The sequence below is a fragment of the Chiloscyllium plagiosum genome, unplaced genomic scaffold, assembly GCF_037043375.1.
Source record: "Chiloscyllium plagiosum isolate Xiang-an unplaced genomic scaffold, Cpla_swu_hap1 HiC_scaffold_14, whole genome shotgun sequence".
NCBI lineage: Eukaryota > Metazoa > Chordata > Chondrichthyes > Orectolobiformes > Hemiscylliidae > Chiloscyllium > Chiloscyllium plagiosum.
Genome location: NW_028270152.1, coordinates 95,393,687 through 95,410,838, shown reverse-complemented (window position 1 = coordinate 95,410,838; position 17,152 = coordinate 95,393,687).

Sequence of the window (17,152 nt, the reverse complement as noted above, 5' to 3'; positions counted from 1 at the left end):
GGGCGTTTGGGCAAAAGTAGTAAAGGGAATCGTGTGTGTAAGAGGGTGCACGAAAAACGAAAGGAAGCAGGAGCTTCGAAGAGGCCGAGTGATGCTTGGGAAAGAGGCCACATATATGAGTGGAATAAATTAGCAGCACAGAGCGGAGGGAACTGCAGTGGTGAAACCGTCTTTTGAACATGACTGGAAGAAATAACAATAAACTAACACACAAAGTTAAAATGCTCATTATTAAAGATACGACAGGTTGGACAATGGCAAAGATCTGGTACAGATCATGGATTTACATCCACTGTGAAGAGACCACACCAGGATCTGACCAATGAACCACAACAAAGCAAGTTAGATATCGAATTATAGATGAATGCTCAATAATATTCACTTCTGAAAGAATGACATCGTACTTCAATGCCAGCTTTCCTCATGGACCTTGTAGTTAAAAAGTTAGCACAGAAATGGAATCAGAGAAACACTTCAGCTTTCATATCTTCCACTTCTTTGTAAAATGATATGATAAAATAAATATGTTGAGAGGCATTCAGAAGAAACCAATACATCTCTTTGTTTGAGTGCCAAACGTCCACATGTTAAAGGATTTTCCAAAATCTATCACCCTCAGTACAGGATGGGAATTTAAAAATGGTTTGAGGAATCATCTATTTTAATGACAAGGTTATGTTGTCGAGAGGATGTAAGAGATGTATAGATGCATGCAATTTAAAATGTCTTTGTAACCACCAATTATGTTTTCCAAACATTATTTGGAAGGAGAACCTTGAAATACAGGAAGAAGAAAATTAGTAATGAATACAATCAACATTCTGTAACAATTGGAGTCAACTGGATTCAGAGTCAGTTCAGAACACTTAGTGCTGTCAGGTAGTTCTGCTAGCTTTAAACCGTCTTAAAACTAGCGTGCTCTTTACCTATTCATAACAATTCCCGCCTTCAGAAAAAAAACACACATAATTAAAGAATGGCCTTATTTTATGCTTTCCTTTAAATACATTACCCTAACAAACCAATAATTTTACTCTTCGTTCATTTCATTTCACCTCATATAACTGTTTTTACCATATCACACTAAGTAAATACAGACATCATCTAAACTTCATCAGTTAAATCCACGACAACGCATCTGCAATTAAAGTATTACGCCCCGCAACGGAATTTAAATTAGAAGTCTGTAACGTAAACTCCAACTAAATAGTCTCATATTCTTGCCTTTAACGCGTTCTATGAATGTAAGTGGATTGTGATACGTGCACAGAACCGTCTCCAACACATTGTTCGTGACATACATATTAAAATGTTGTAAGGCCAGTACCAAACGCAATAGTTTCTTTTTCGTGTAGTATGTCCTCTGTTGGATGTTGTTCTTCGAAAAGTGTCCAACCAGCTGTTCAATCCCATTCCACTTCTTCCTGTACGAGTACAACTCTAACTCCTATGTCAGTAGTATCGATGCCGACATTCAAAGGTTCTGAAAATTTGGTGTAGCTAAAAGTGTTTTAATTCTTAATATTAATTTAAAATGTTCGAAAGCCTCCTGCCATTTTTCTGTTTAGCCAAACGTTGTGTTGATCTTCAGCAAAGCAGTTAACGGCTCCACTGCACTGCGGAAATCTGGAACAAACTTCCAATGGAATGTGCTGTGTCTGAAAATTCGAAGCACCTCGTTCTTCGAGGTTGATTGTGGAAATTGCTGAATGGCCTTCGTCTTTCAGTTCCCTAGGATCAACCCTCCGTGACCGATGCTATGCCCCAAGAACGTACTTTCTGCTGTCTCAAAATCAGTTTTATTTAAGTTTATTACCAGTTTTGTTTCCCGTAGTCGTGCAAAGAGCTCTGCCAGTTGTACCATTAATCACTACATCGTACAAATAGACGGCACAGGTTGCTAACCCAGCCACAACACTGTGCATGAGTCTTTGGAATGTGGCGGGTGCATTCTTCATTCAAAAGTGCATAACTTTAAATTGATATAACCCATTTGGTGTTACAAACACAGAAATTACTTTTGCCGTGTCTGTTAAAGTGCCTGCCAGTAACCACGCATTCAGTCCAACTTGGCGTTGCAACTGGCTTGTTCAACTTTCTCCATGCTAGAAATTGGATATGAGTCCGGTTTTGTAACGACGTTGACCTTCCGAAAGTTAACGCAGAATAATCGAGTCCCGTCCAAATTGGTAACCAAGACTATCAAAGAACTCCATTGCCTTCACCTCTTCCTGGACCTATCCGGATTTGAAGTATTGAGCATATAGGGGTGTTGTTTTATTGGAGCAATTTTCTCTTCGTCAACTTCATGCAAGGTGGCATTAGTCCTCCTCAGCTGATTGGTACATATGTCCTTGTACTGCAGTAAGAAACCTTCCAATGAGGTCTATCCTCCTGAGACAGATAACTTACTGACTTATCGCACTCCTCAAGGACTTCTAATACATTTTGAGGGACATCAAAATCCACATCACCTGACTTTGATTCTCACTCTTCAGGTAAGCAAGACACAACTGTTTCTCCAGTTATTTCTCTCGCCTATTACTCTGAAGGTCACCGATACCCTTAAATACACTGCACGTGAAATAACCTTCAAATATGAGTATTGGTAACAAACATACCGGTTTTATTGCCGCCGTGTGTTACCTACCACTTGTTATATACGGCACATAGATCAAAAGCGAATCATATCTTAGTGCATTCCAGGCAATGAAAATATGTTTTTGTACCTTAGTCTGAGACTTTTGTATCTCCAGGTGACCTCCTGCATGCAGTTCATGTGCTACCTGTAACACCCGATTGTGTCCGTGTTTCTTCTATTACCTTTCTCGCTGTTGCTATTCTCTTAGCTTTTCAGGACGAATTACTTTGGAAGGCCATCTACCTATTCAAATAACAAAGAACAAAGAAGGTTTACAGCCCAGAAACAGTCCCTTCGCCGTCCAAGCCTGAGACGATCCGAATGTACTGTCTAAAACTGACGGTCAATTCCGAAGCATTTGTATTCCTCTGCTCCCCACCTTCTCATGCATCTGTCCAGACGCATCTTAAATGAATCTACCGTGCCTGCCTATACCACCTCTGCTGGCAACGTTTTCCAAAAGCCCACCACCCTCACTGTGAAGTACGTGCACCGTATATACCCCTTAAAATTTCCAGCTCTCATTGATCAGATTACCAACAGCGTGGGAACAGGCCCTTTGGCCCAACATGTCCACACCGAACCTCCGCAGAGTAACCCACCCAGACCCATTTCCCTCTGACTAATGCACATCACACTTTGCACAACTTCGAATGGCTAATGCACCTGGCCTGCACATCTTTGGACTGTGGGAGGAACCGAAGCACCCAGAAGAAACCATGCAGACACGGGGAGAATGTGCAAACTCCAGACAGACACCCCCTCGCGGCTGGAATCGAACCTGGAACCTGGTTGCTGTGAGACAGCAGTGCTAACCACTTAGCCAACGTGCCGGCCCCTTGAATCCATGGTTTCTCGTTATTGAATCCTTCACTCTGGGAAAAAAAAAAACTGTCTTTATCCACGCTGTCTACTCCCTTTATGATTTTGTAAAATTAACCGGGTCCTCCCTCAATCTCCTTTTTTTTCCATTGAAAATAAACCTAACCTACTCAAACTCGCTTTATAGCTAGCGCCTTCCATATGAGGGAACGTTCTCGTCAACCTTCTCTGCAACCTCCCAATAGCGTCCACATCCTTTTGCTAATGTGGCGACAAAAACTGTAGACAGGATTATAAATGCGGCAGAACCAATGTCTTGGACAATTTTAACATGACTCGGCAGCTCCTATACACAATACCCCGTCCACTGTAGGCAAGCATACTATATGTCTTCTTGACCACTCAATCCACCTGTGCAGCAACCTTCAGGGTACAGTGGACCTGTTCTCCCAGATATCTCTGCCCATCAACTTTTCCCAAGACTCTTCCGTTCATTGTACAATAGGCCTTAGAATTAGACGTGCCTAAATGCATCACCTCACATTTGTCTGGATTGAAAGCCATCTGCCACTTACCAATGAACTCTCCAGTCTCTCTATATCATTCTGTATTTTCTGACGGTCCCTGAGGCTTTGTGCTACTCTACCAATCTTTTTATCATCTGCAAGATTGCTGATCATACCAACAGTGACCCCTTCTAGATCATTTATGTATATTAAAAACAACAGCGGCCCCAATACTGACTCCTATGAAATAACACTGGTCACCTTTCTACATTTCGAGAACCTACCGTCAATTATTACTCTCTGTCTCCAGTTGCTCAACCATTTCTTCATCCACCTATGCAGAACACCCTGCATACCATGTGACTTCACTTTCACCATTAGTCGACAATGTGGAACCAAATCAAATCCCTTTCTAAAGTCCATGTATATGTCATCAACAGCCCTTTCTTCATCTATTAACTTGTTCACTTCCTCGAATAACTTATTACGTTTAAAGGCACGATCTCCCCCGCACAAAACCATGTTGCCTATCACTGATTAGCCCATTCTTTTCACATATAATTCGATCCTATCCCTTAGTACCTTCTCCAGCAACTTTCCCAGCACTGACATCAGCCTCGCTGGTCTGGTGTTACCCGGAATTAGTTATCCTGACTGGCCTTCTTGTAGAGGGTGAAAACATGAGCAACCTTCCAGTCATCCGGCACCTCACTTGTAGTTATGGATGCCACAAAGATATCTATCAGGGCCCCAGCTATTTCCTCTCTCGCCTCCCTCAGCAACCTGGTATAGGTCCCATTCGGTCCTGGGGATTTGTCCACCTTAATAATCTCTAGCATACCCAACACATCTTCACTACTAATGCCAACGTGATCCAGACTAATCAAACTTCTATCTTTCATCTCAACATCCATCATATTCAGGTTTGTCCTGCACCATTAATTCAAACAGAGTATCAGTATACAATAGCTAATACACAAGAGGTACAGGAGTAGGCCATTCGGCCCTTCGGGCCAGCACCGTCTTTCGTTATGAGCATGGCTTATCATCCTCAATCAGTATCTTTTTCCTGCCTTATTCCTTTAACCCTTGATTCCACTATCTTTCCGAATTCTATCCATTTCTTTCTTGAAACTATCCAGAGACTTGTTCTTCATTACCTTCTGGGGCAGAGCATTCAATATATCCACCACTCTCTGGGTGTCCGCTGACTGAACCTCAACTCCTTCATCTTTCTCTATACTTTTCACTTCGTGCTGTCACTTCGATAGTGGAATTGGGTTACCATGCAGTCTGGGAAAATACCGAGATATTTTACCTCCTCAGTTTCTTGGTCTTTCTTGGACTTCTCCACAACAATGTGTGTCACTCCGACCTTGGATCCTTCCAAGTCATTCACAAGAATAAACTGAATTTATGGAACTGGCATTTTGTCGATCTTCCGCAGTCACTTCCGCAGTCTTGATATGGAGTTTTAACCTAAACGTCCATAGGCATACGCTAAATTACTGCCTATCTATCAAACAAATTAGGACACTCTCGTGTAACAGATTAGAAAGCGTGCATTTTCACTCATCCCTTAATATCAGTGCCTGATTAGATCCCGTATCTCTCAAAAGTCTGTCTCGTTTTCCATCTCCTGCGTTCTTTCTGAGGAAACTTTAATCACAGAAGCGAATTATTTATTGAGATCAGGTACTAACTCCATAGGAGAAAGTGAGGACTGCAGATGCTGGAGATCAGAGCTGAAAATGTGTTGCTGGAAAAGCGCCTATCACCCTCACCTTGACCTCCCTCCACCAATCGCAATTCCAACGCCCCTCTCCCAAGTCACTCCTCCCTATCTTTTATCTTAGCCTGCTGGACACACTTTCCTCATTCCTGAAGAAGGGCTTATGCCCGAAATGTCGATTCTCCTGTTCCTAGGATGCTGCCTGACCTGCTGCGCTTTTCCAGCAACACATTTTCAGTACTAACTCCATACCCAACCCTCCCTCTGCTGTGCAATCTCGTGTAACTCTTCTGCTCTTCTTGGATTTCCTTTGCACGTTGTTCTCATGCAACTGGCGAAGCTCCTTTTATGGCATGTTTTCCCACTGTGCCCTTACTTACCGGCCAGCATAGTGTCTTTACATGTCCCACTTTCGGACAGTGAAAATATCTTTTTCCAGAGCCTTTCTAAAACCATCAGCACCATAGGTTTCGGTGTCCCACTCCATTACGGTGAAAACAACTGAGATCTTCCACCTCTTGACTACCTTATTACCTTCTTGGGTTTCTTTAACCTGTGGTAAACTCTACCCAGTGTTCTCTACACTTTGCTTAATAGTGCAGGGTCTCCCCTTCTCCCAACATTAGCCCCTAACAGGACAAAAGTCTGCCCGGAAGATTGTCTTGTGCACTGACATGCATTCATCAGTTTATTGTGGTAGCCTTCTCACTTTCTGAACTTTTTGTTCCTCCACGTGAATTCTTACAACCTCCTGAAGTGAGTTTTATATACTCCAGGTGAATAATCTCTCTTCGAGCATCAATCGTCGCAATCAAAGCACAAAATATCAAAATAACTGTGCCTAATTCTTTCGAACCCGACATAAGGTTATGAGTTGGTACAAGAAACATATCGATAGCGATTCCGAAACACAAAGAAGTTAATAGTTCGAAACTTCTTTGTGTTTCGGAATCGCTATCTATATGTTTCTTGTACCAATTCATAAGTACTTAAAACAGCCAATTTATCCTCTTCATAATCTCTTGATTCCTCAGCTGACAGCAAGGCAAACGCCTCACTATCACTGCCGACCAGTTTTTTCGGAATTAGCATTCTACATGAATCTTGTCACCACTCCATCAAACTAGCCATTTTTCCAGGTGAAATAAAGAAAGTAGGAACATAATTTTAAGCAAAATGAAGCAGAGTTTTGACAACTTTGTCTATATCACTACCATCTCTTTCAATCTCCATTAAGTGAACATGAATTTGCTTACTAAGTACTGAAAAATGTGTTGCTGGAAAAGGGCAGCAGGTCAGGCAGCATCCAAAGCAGCAGGGGAATCGACGTTTCGGGCATAAGCCCTTCTTCATGAATGAGGTCGGCTAAGATAAAAGGTCTGGAGGAGGGACTTGGGGGAGGGGCGTTTGGAATGCGATAGGTGAAAGGAGGTTAAGGTGAGGGTGATAGGCCGGAGAGGGATTGGGGCGGAGAGTCGGGAAGAAGATTGCAGGTCAAGAAGGCGGTGCTGAGTCCGGGTGTTGGGACTGAGATAAGATGGGGGGAGAGGAAATGAGGAAGCTGGAGAAATCAGCATTCATCCCCTGTGGTTGGAGGGTTCCGAGGCGGAAGGTGAGGCGCTCTTCCTCCAGGCGTCGTGTTGCCATGGTCTGGCGTTGGAGGAGCCCAAGGACCTGCATGTCCTTGGTGGAGTGGGAGGGGGAGTTAAAGTGTTCCGCCACGGGGAGGTTGGGTTGGTTGGTGTGGGTGTCCCAGAGATGTTCGCTGAAACGTTCTGCAAGTAGGTGGCCTGTTTCCCCAATGTAGAGGAGACCACATCGGGTGCAGTGGATGCAGTAAATTATGTGTGTGCATGTGCAAGTGAATTTGTAACAAATATGGAAGGATCACTAGAGGCCTTGGAGGGAAGTGAGGGGTGGTGTGGGCTCAAGTTTTGCATTTCTTGCGGTTGCAGGGGAAGGTGCTGGGAGTGGAGGTTGGATTGGTGGGGGGTATGGACCTGACGAGGGAGCCACGGAGGGTGTGGTCTTTCCGGAACGCAGATAGAGGAGGGGAGTGAAATATATCCTTGGTGGTGGGGTCTGTTTGGAGGTGGCAGAAATGGCGAAGGCTGATACGATGCATGTGGAGGTTGGTGGGGTGGTAGGTGAGGACCATTGGGGTTCTGTACTGGTGGCGATTGGAGGGGCGTGGTTCAAGGGTGGAGGAGCGGGAAGTGGAGGAGATGCGGTGGAGAGCATCGTCAACCACGTCTGAGGGGAAGTTGCAGTCTTTGAAGAAGGAGGCCATCTGTGTTGTTGGGTATTGGAATTAGTCCTCCTCGGAGCAGATGCGGTGGAGGCGAAGGAATTGGGAATATGGGATGGCGTTTTAATAGGGGGCAGGATGGGAGGAGGTGTAATATAGGTAGCTGTGGGAGTTGGTTGGTTTATAGTAAATGTCCGTGGTGAGTCGGTCGGCCGAGATAGAAATGGAGAAGTCTCGGAAGGGGAGGGAGGAGTCTGAGACGGTCCAGGTAAATTTGAGGTCGGGGTGGATGGTGTTAGTAAAGTGGATTAACTGTTCTACCTCTTCGTGGGAGCACGAGGTAGCGCCAATGCAGTCATCGAGGTAACGGAGGAAAGGTTTGGGGGTGGTGCCAGTGTAGCTGTGAAAGATGGACTGTTCCACATATCCGACGAAGTGGCACGCATAGCTCGGGTCCATGCGGGTGCCTTTGGCTACTCCTTTGGTTTATAGAAATTGGGAGGATTCGAAAGAGAAGTTGTTCAGAGTGAGGACCAGTTCAGTCAGTCGAAGGAGGGTGTCAGTGGAAGGCTACTGGTTGATTCGGCGGGAAAGGAAGAAGCGGAGGGCCTTGAGGCATTCGTGATGGTGATAGATGTGTATAGGGACTGGATGTCCATGGATAAGATAAGGCGTTTGGGGGCCGGGGAAGCTAAAATCATGGAGGAGTTGGAGAGCCTGGGTAGTGTCCTGAACGTAGGTGGGGAGTTCTTGGACTAAGGGGGACAGTACTGTGTCGAGGTATGCAGAGATGAGTTCCATTGGGCAGAAGCAGGCCTCGACAATGGGTCGGCCAGGGCAGTCAGGTTTCTGGATTTTGAGCAGGAGGTAGAAACGGGCTGTGCGGGGTTTTGGGACTCTGAAGCTGGAGGCGGTGGATGAGAGTTCCCCTCATGTGATGAGGCTATGGATGGTCTGGGAGATGATGGTTTGGGAGATGGGGTTATGGTCAAGGAGGCAGTAGGAGGCGGTGTCCGTGAGCTGGCATTTAGCCACAGTGGTGTAAAGATCGGTGCGCCAAACTACCTCCACGCTTCCCTTGTCTGCCGGTTTGATAGTGAGGTTTGGATTGGAGCGGTGGGAGTGGAGGGCTGCACATTGCGATGGTGAGACTTTGGGGTGGGTCAGAGGGGTGGACAGTTTGCTGTGGTCAATGTCGCGGCAGCAGTTGCCTAAGAAGAGATCGAGGGCTTGTAAGAGGCCAGCACGGGGTGTCCAGGTGGATGGTGTGTGTTGGACGCGGGAGAAGCGTTCGTCTGAGGGTGGGCGAGAATCCTGGTTGGAGATGTAGGCGTGGAGGTGAAGGCGGCGGAAGAATTGTTCGATGTTTCACCGTGTGTTGAACTCGTTAATCCGGGAGCATAGGGGGATGAAGGTGAGACCTCTGCTGAGGACCGATCTTTCATACTCCGAGAGGGAGAGGTCTGGAGGGATGGTGAAAATCACTCCAGGGCTGGGAGCTCGGACCTGGTGTGGGCTGGAGCTGGGAGTGGGGGCGGGGTTAGTCATGGGGGCTCACTAAGTTACAAGTTCTGCAATTCAAATTGTCTCACGTTTTCTCTCTCCCTTTATTCGCTCTCTTTTGTTCTTTGTTCAGGAAAGAACCGTAAACGTCACTCTTTTTCGATTATTTCTCTTCTTTATTTCTCTTTCCGTTTGTTTATCTTGTAACTGCATTTGCTTCGAATGTAACTTGAAATTTTCTGCCTCTCCAGCACTTGCCTGTTTCTCTGACACACCAAAGTGTTTGAATAATTACTTTATAATTTCAGCTTTAGTTTTGTCCGTGGTTAAACCCAAATCTTTTTTTTCTTTCCTACTTCAAGAAGGTATGGCCTTTTTTCTGTCATCCTAAGCTTCCTTGGCAAATTAGAGAATCATCTTCCAATCCTGGAACCTCTTCAGCAAGTATAATAGTCATGTTTCTCAGTTTGAATCAATAGCAAATCACCAAAATTCAAAAATTGTCTAATTTATGCTTTATATTAGGATCTTGTATCTGCAAGTGTTTATATCTGCTGGGATTTTTCGTTTCAAGGGAATATCGAACATCGAAACATACAGCACACAACAGGCCGTTTGACCCACGATGTTTTGCCGAGATTTAATCTTAATGGAAAATATGGGAACTTAAACTACACACCGCTCAACTCGCTGCTATCCATGTGTATGTCAGGAATTGGCTGAAATGTTCCCAAAGACTCTGCTTCCACCATCTCAGCTGGCAACGCATTCCATGCATTCACAATTCTCTGCCTAAAGAACCTACTTCTGACGTCTCGTTAATACTTTCGACCGAATATCTTCAAATTGTGACTTCTAGTAGGAGTCCATCCTGCCCTGGGCAAAAGTCTCTGGCTATTGCCTCTATCTATTTCACTCATTACTTTATACACCTCGATCAGATCGCCTCTATTCACCATAAGCAAGCACTGCAGTCCAGGCAGCATCCTGGTAAAGCTTCTTTGCACCCTCTCCACAACATCTGTACTTTTCCTATAGTCGGACGACCAGAACTTGACACAATATTCCAAGTGTGGTCTCACCAGGGGCTTGCAGAGCTGCAGCGAAACCTCGCAGCTCTTAAACTCGATTTCCTGTTAATGAAAGCCAAAACAGCATATGCTTTCTTCACCAACCTATCCACTTGGGTGGCAACTTTGAGGGATCAATGTACTTCCAACACAGATCGCTCTGTTCCTCCACACTGCCAAGAATCCTGTCTTTAATCCTATATTCAGTATTCAAGTTCGACCATCCAAAATGTATCATCTCGCATTTATCCAGGTTGAACTCCATCTACCATTTCTCAAGCCAGCTCTGCATCCTGTCTATGTCGAGCTGCAACCTGAAATTGCCCTCTATGCTATCAATGATACCTCCAGCCTGTGTGTCATTTCCCCGAAATCTATTGAAACTGTCCAAGCCAGTGAAATTCAAAACGAATCACAACCTAAAATATTCAAAACCCGACGACGAACCCCCAAACTGTTACGACACGTGGTAACCCCCAACCGCAACCCTGCTCATTCCAACTCGCATCACACAAATGATTGATCCAAGAGAGTAATCTGTAAATCTTCAAGAGGCCAATAACTATTTAAAGTTAAAATTAGCAACTTCACTACTTAAAGTACAAGAGAGAATAATTAACAAAAAAAAAATTGCAACTCATCCCTCTGAACTATCGTTTTCCTTTCCCTTCAATAATATTATTCCGATAAATCCCACCAGTAAGATTGGCCAAAATGTTCACATTTCAGAATCAGCCAGCTGTCGAAACTTCCTTTTCTATTTTCTTCTGCAGATTTCCTTCTTCTTAGTGGTTTCTGATTATTGATAGACAATGGTACTTCTAAGAGAGATGTATTTCAGGCAATCTGTACATGCTAGTGGTTTGGTAGTCCTCCCCAGCTGTTCAGTTATTGGCATTCACCTGTTCAAGGTTTTTACAGTGAAACGGGAGAAGTCAATTCAGCCTTTTCCAAAATTCACTCATTGGGGCTGTTGCTCTCAATGTGGTATTCGCTGCAGTGGCTAAACAGGGCGCCAACTTGCGGAAAGTTTTAAAGAACACCTCTGGGATATACGTACGATAGAAATACCCACGACCCTGTGACAGAACACTTCAACTCTCCCTCCCGCTCCGCCAAGGACATGCTAATCCTGGGCCTGCTCTCCAGCCAAACTCTCGCCATCTCCATCTGACACTGGAGGAATAAACCCTCATCTTCCGTCATGGGACCCACAAACCCTCCACTCCTCGAAACCAAGGTGAGTGCGTGGCTAACACCTAAAGAAACCATTTTTGTGGGTTCAGGTGATGGAGAAATTAGTTGAAGAAATAATGACTCTGTCAGAATTCGAAATCTGTTCTCATCATGTGAGAAAGGTGCCACCACTCAAAATGGCCTCCCATATCTTTCTACACATTTGCACCACTGACCCCATTAAATCCGTGAAATGAAACACTTAGTACAACAATCACACTGTTCCTGATGCACATTCAAAGAACGTATGCGCAAGACTGTTGAATAATAGGATTTGAATTGGTTGTCCATTTAAAGCTGGGGAGTCAGTGAGTCCTGGCACAAGGTTTGTAAGATAAAAGGAAGATAAAAGTAAGATAAAAAGCAGAGCTCCAGAAAAATAGCATGTGTTGGATTTAATGATCCTAATGTGTGGATTCTGGAGATGTGTCTGCAAAACTGTCCAAATAAATGGTGCTACTTTTAAATTGAACGTTAGACCTTACTCTGTTGTTACATTGACACAAATGCCACATCCATCATCCCCACGCTCACACCGCCTCCATCACGTTCACTCCCCTGTACACTTCATCACCGGTACGCTCAACTTCCTGCACAATCCCCCACCATCATGGTTACTACGCTGCACACGACCCCAAACGTACTAGCACTCCCTCTCACACTCGCCGATCATCACTCTCACCTTCCTGCACACTCCCTGACCAAGATGCACACTCCCCTACAGACTTCCCACTGCTACCCTCCCTGCCTTTCACAATAACCCAGTTTAATGCTCAATCCCATGCACACTACTCCACCTTCACGCTCACTGCTCCGCATGCTCCCCCACCATCATGCACATTTCTCCACTCAGTCCCACACCATCATGCTCCTTCCCATGCATACATCTTCACTCTCATCCGCAATCCCCCACTTTATCTCCACTCTGACACACTGACCCCTGCACAATTCTCCACTGTTACACTTACTCCCTGGCACACTCCTCCAATTGCACATTCTTAACCCTGCACACTCCCGCATAGTCATGCTCACTCACCCAAACATTATCCCACCGTCACACTCAAAACATGCACACTTCCCCCACTGCCAACCCCGCTTCATCGCACACTCCCCCACCGTCATACTCAGCCCACACAATTACACTCACTCTCGTGCACACTCCCCCATCGATATTCTTATTCAGCCACAAGCTCCCCCATTCCCCAGAACAGTCAATAACTGCCATGCTCACTCACCCAAACTTCCCAACTGCCAAACCCACTATCACACACACGTCACCACCAACACACTCAGTCGTCTGGGCATTTTCCCAATCCTCATGCTCACACTTCCCCGCATCAAGCTCACGCCAACGCATTCTCACCCACCAGCACACTCAACTCGTCGATATTCCCTTTCCATCACACTCGCTCCTCGCACACGATCCAACCACCATGCTCACCCCTCGGCACACTCCACTACCGGCAAACTCAGTCAACTGCACAATTCCCCACCATTGAGCTCTCACTCCTGCATCCTCCCCCACCGTCAAGCTCACGTACACACGCACACTCCCATCAGCACACGAATCTCGTGTACAATCCCTTTCCACAACACTGTCTTCGTGCACAGTATTCCACCACCACACTCACTGCCCCCGGCACATTCCCCCACTGTCAAGCTTACTCAGTCTCACACACACTCACCATTAATGCTCACACCCCTGCACAATCCCGCACCGCACGCTCAACCCCTGCAAATCCCTTCATACTCAAGGTCATTTCCTCACAATCATGCTCAGTCCCTAACACAGGCCCCCACTGACCCGCTCCACCACCATCATCCCCACATTCCCGCACCCACCGCCACCAACACAGTCGGTCCCCCACTCATGCCCCGACCTCTATGATACTCTCACACACACTGGCTCATCATCACACTCACTCCCCCACACTCCACCACTGTCAATTTCAATTACTGCACATTCCCTTTCCGTCACGCTCATTCCCAAGACAACTCCCTCATTTTGACACCATCGTGTCACCATCGTGGTGACTCCCACGCGCACTCTTATACAATCAGGATTAATCTTCCTCATACTCTCACATCGTCATGCTCACTGCCCCACACATTCTTGCACTATCATCCACATGTCCCTGGTACACTCACCCATTCTAATTGCCACTCCCCAACTACTCTCCACCGTCATGCTCACTCCCCTGCAAACTCACCCAGAGTTATGTCCACGCCCCCGCCCATTCCCCCCTGTCAGCCCCACTCCCCCACATCAATCTCCACCATCAAGCTCACTCCCCCAACCTATCCACTGTCACACACAATGCCCCAGACACTTCCCCATTATCACACTCACTCCCCAACACATTTCCCACCATCATATTCACAACCCCACACACTGCCCCACAGTTAAGCTCACTCTCCCGAACACTACACCGCCGTCAAACCCACACTCAGCACACTCACCCACAGCCAATACCAGTTCTATGCACACTCCTGCCGGTCACATTTGCCCACAGGATTCCACAACCTCATGCTCACTCTCCGGCACACTCCCCCGCCGTCACGTTCATTCCACTGCACACACCCGCACTGCCCCAAACACCCCACAACCATCACGCTCTCTCCCCTGTACACTCGACCACTGTCATCTCCCACTTCTTTGCACAGTCCCCACCGTCATGTTCACTCCGATACACACGCCCCCACTTGCACTCTCAACCCTTGCACACTCCGTTTCCATCGCACTCACTTAATGCACACGATCCCAACACCCCAGTGACACCATTTTATACCCCATTGTATACTTACCCACTGTCACACTAACTCCCCTGCACACTCCTTCACTGTGACGCTCACTCCCAAAGACACTCCCCAACTGGCACACTCAACCCATGCACACTCCCTTTCCAGCACACTCACTCCCCTACACTCTATCCCACTGTCACACTCACTCCGCCTGACACTGCCTCAGCAATGTGCTCACTCTCCCGTACACTCCTCCAATGCCACGCTCACTACCCTGCACACTCCCCAGTGTCATCCTCATGTCCTTGCACTCTGCGGAATCATCACGTTCATTCCCTGGGAAAATCACCCTCTGTTACCGCCACTTACAAACAAATCTCGACCGTCATGCTCACTCTCCTGCACACTCACTCAGAGTTATCTCCATTCCCCCACTACTCCCTCACGGTCATCCCCACTCACCTGCATACTCTCCACCATCATGCTCACTCCCCCAAACTAGCCACTGTCACACACAATCCCCTGCACACTTTACCTCTGTCACGCTCACTCCCCAGCACAATCCCCACTGTCACATTCACAATGCCACACACATCCACAGTCACGCTCACTCATCCGAACACTGCATCACCCAGCACAGCCACAGCCAAACCCACTTCTCCACACACTCCTGCCGGCAGAATTGGTTGTACACACAATTCCCCACCCTCACGCTCACTCTACAATACACTCCTCCACTGTCACATCCCACTTCCCCATACACTCCTCCACCGTCATATTCACTCCAATGCACATTGCCACACTCCCAGCAAAGTCATCCCCGCATCCCATGACGCTTCCCCGTACACTGCCCCACTGTAATTCCCACTCCTCTGCACACTATCCCCCATCATGCTCACTCAACCACACACTTTCTAATTTCACACACTATCCCCAGCTCACGTCCCCATCGTTGTACTCAGTCCCCAGCCCATTCGTCCACGTTCACATTCACAACAACAATCACTTCCGCACAGTCATGCTCACTCACCCTTACGCAACTAACAGCCACACTCAAACCTGGCATTCTTCACCACGCCAAGGGCCATTAGCCCACAATGCACCCCCGCCATATTCAGTTGCCTGCACAATTCCCAATGTCACACTCACTTTCCTGCACACATCCTCACCATCAGTTCATTCCACCACACTCTCCCCCACTGTCCCACACACTCCACAACCGTCAGGCTCACTCCCCTGTACACTCCATCACTGGCACCCCCAATTTCCTGCACACTCCCCCACAGTCATTTTCCCACCCACTCACACTCACCCACTGTAAGCTCCGTTTCCATCACAATCGCTATCCCACACTCTATCCCACTACCACAGTCAAACCTCGCCCCCTCCCCAAAAGTAACGCTCAGACCCCCACCGTAATGCTCACTCCCACACACTCCACCACTGTCACACTCAACCCCTACACACTCCTGTTCCAGCACACTCACTTTCCCGCACACCATCCCAGCATCACGCTCAGTACCCCGTACACTTCCCCACCATGCAGTCAACCCCTGCGAATTCCCGCACCATCAAGCTCATTCCCCCATACACTCCCCGCAGCATGGTACTCACTCCTTTGCACACTTTGACAATGTCAAACTCACTCCCCTGTAAACTCCAACACCATCACGATCATTCAATTTCATGTTCAATCCCTGCCCACCCACCTGTGTAACTCCATTCGCCCGTACACCCCCCCACCTTCATGCCCCCACCCCTTCACATTCCCGGCCTGACATGCATACACCGCCCCACACTCCCCCAAAATCACGCTCACACCCACACACACTCCTTCATGATCACATCCATTACCCCACACCCTGCCCTACTTCCATGCTCTTTCACCTGCACATTCTCCCACTGTCATTCTCACTTCTCTGCACACTTTCCCTCCATCAGACTAATATCACCGAACACTCTCATCGCCAGACACAGTAACACACATCTTCACCATCGTCACGCTCTTTCCCCGCACAGTCCACCACTGTCAAGCTCACTGCCCACATCCTTCCCACCATCATGCTCACTTCCCACAGACTACCACACTATCATGTTCACACCCCAAACCATTCCACCACTGTCAGTCTTACGCCCACACACATTTCCTCACTTTACCATACACTCACCATTCACAGCCGCACTGTTACTTTCACTCACTGCACGCTCCTGAACCATCATGATCAGTCACCTACGTACTCCCACAACACCACTCTCACTCCACAAAACAATCCCCCCACTGGGACATTCAGTTCCCAAAATACTCCACCTCTGTCGCGCTCACTTTCCCATGCACACGCGCTGTCACGCTCCCTCCATCCATCACTGTCCCACCATCGCACTTACTCTGCCACACACTCTGCTACCGTCAAATTCAATCCCCTGCAAACTCGCTCGTCATCACGCACATTAGGCCACCCACTCTCCCATCGTCAGGCTCAGTTGAGTGCGTGCTGCTTCATGCTCACCCGCCTGCACACTCCACCACGACAATGATCACTACACTAGAAACAATCCCCCTTCATGCTCACTGATCTACATACTCCCACATGTCATTCCCACGTTCCTGCACACTTCCATTCATCATGCTCATTCCCCAGCACACAGTTCCAC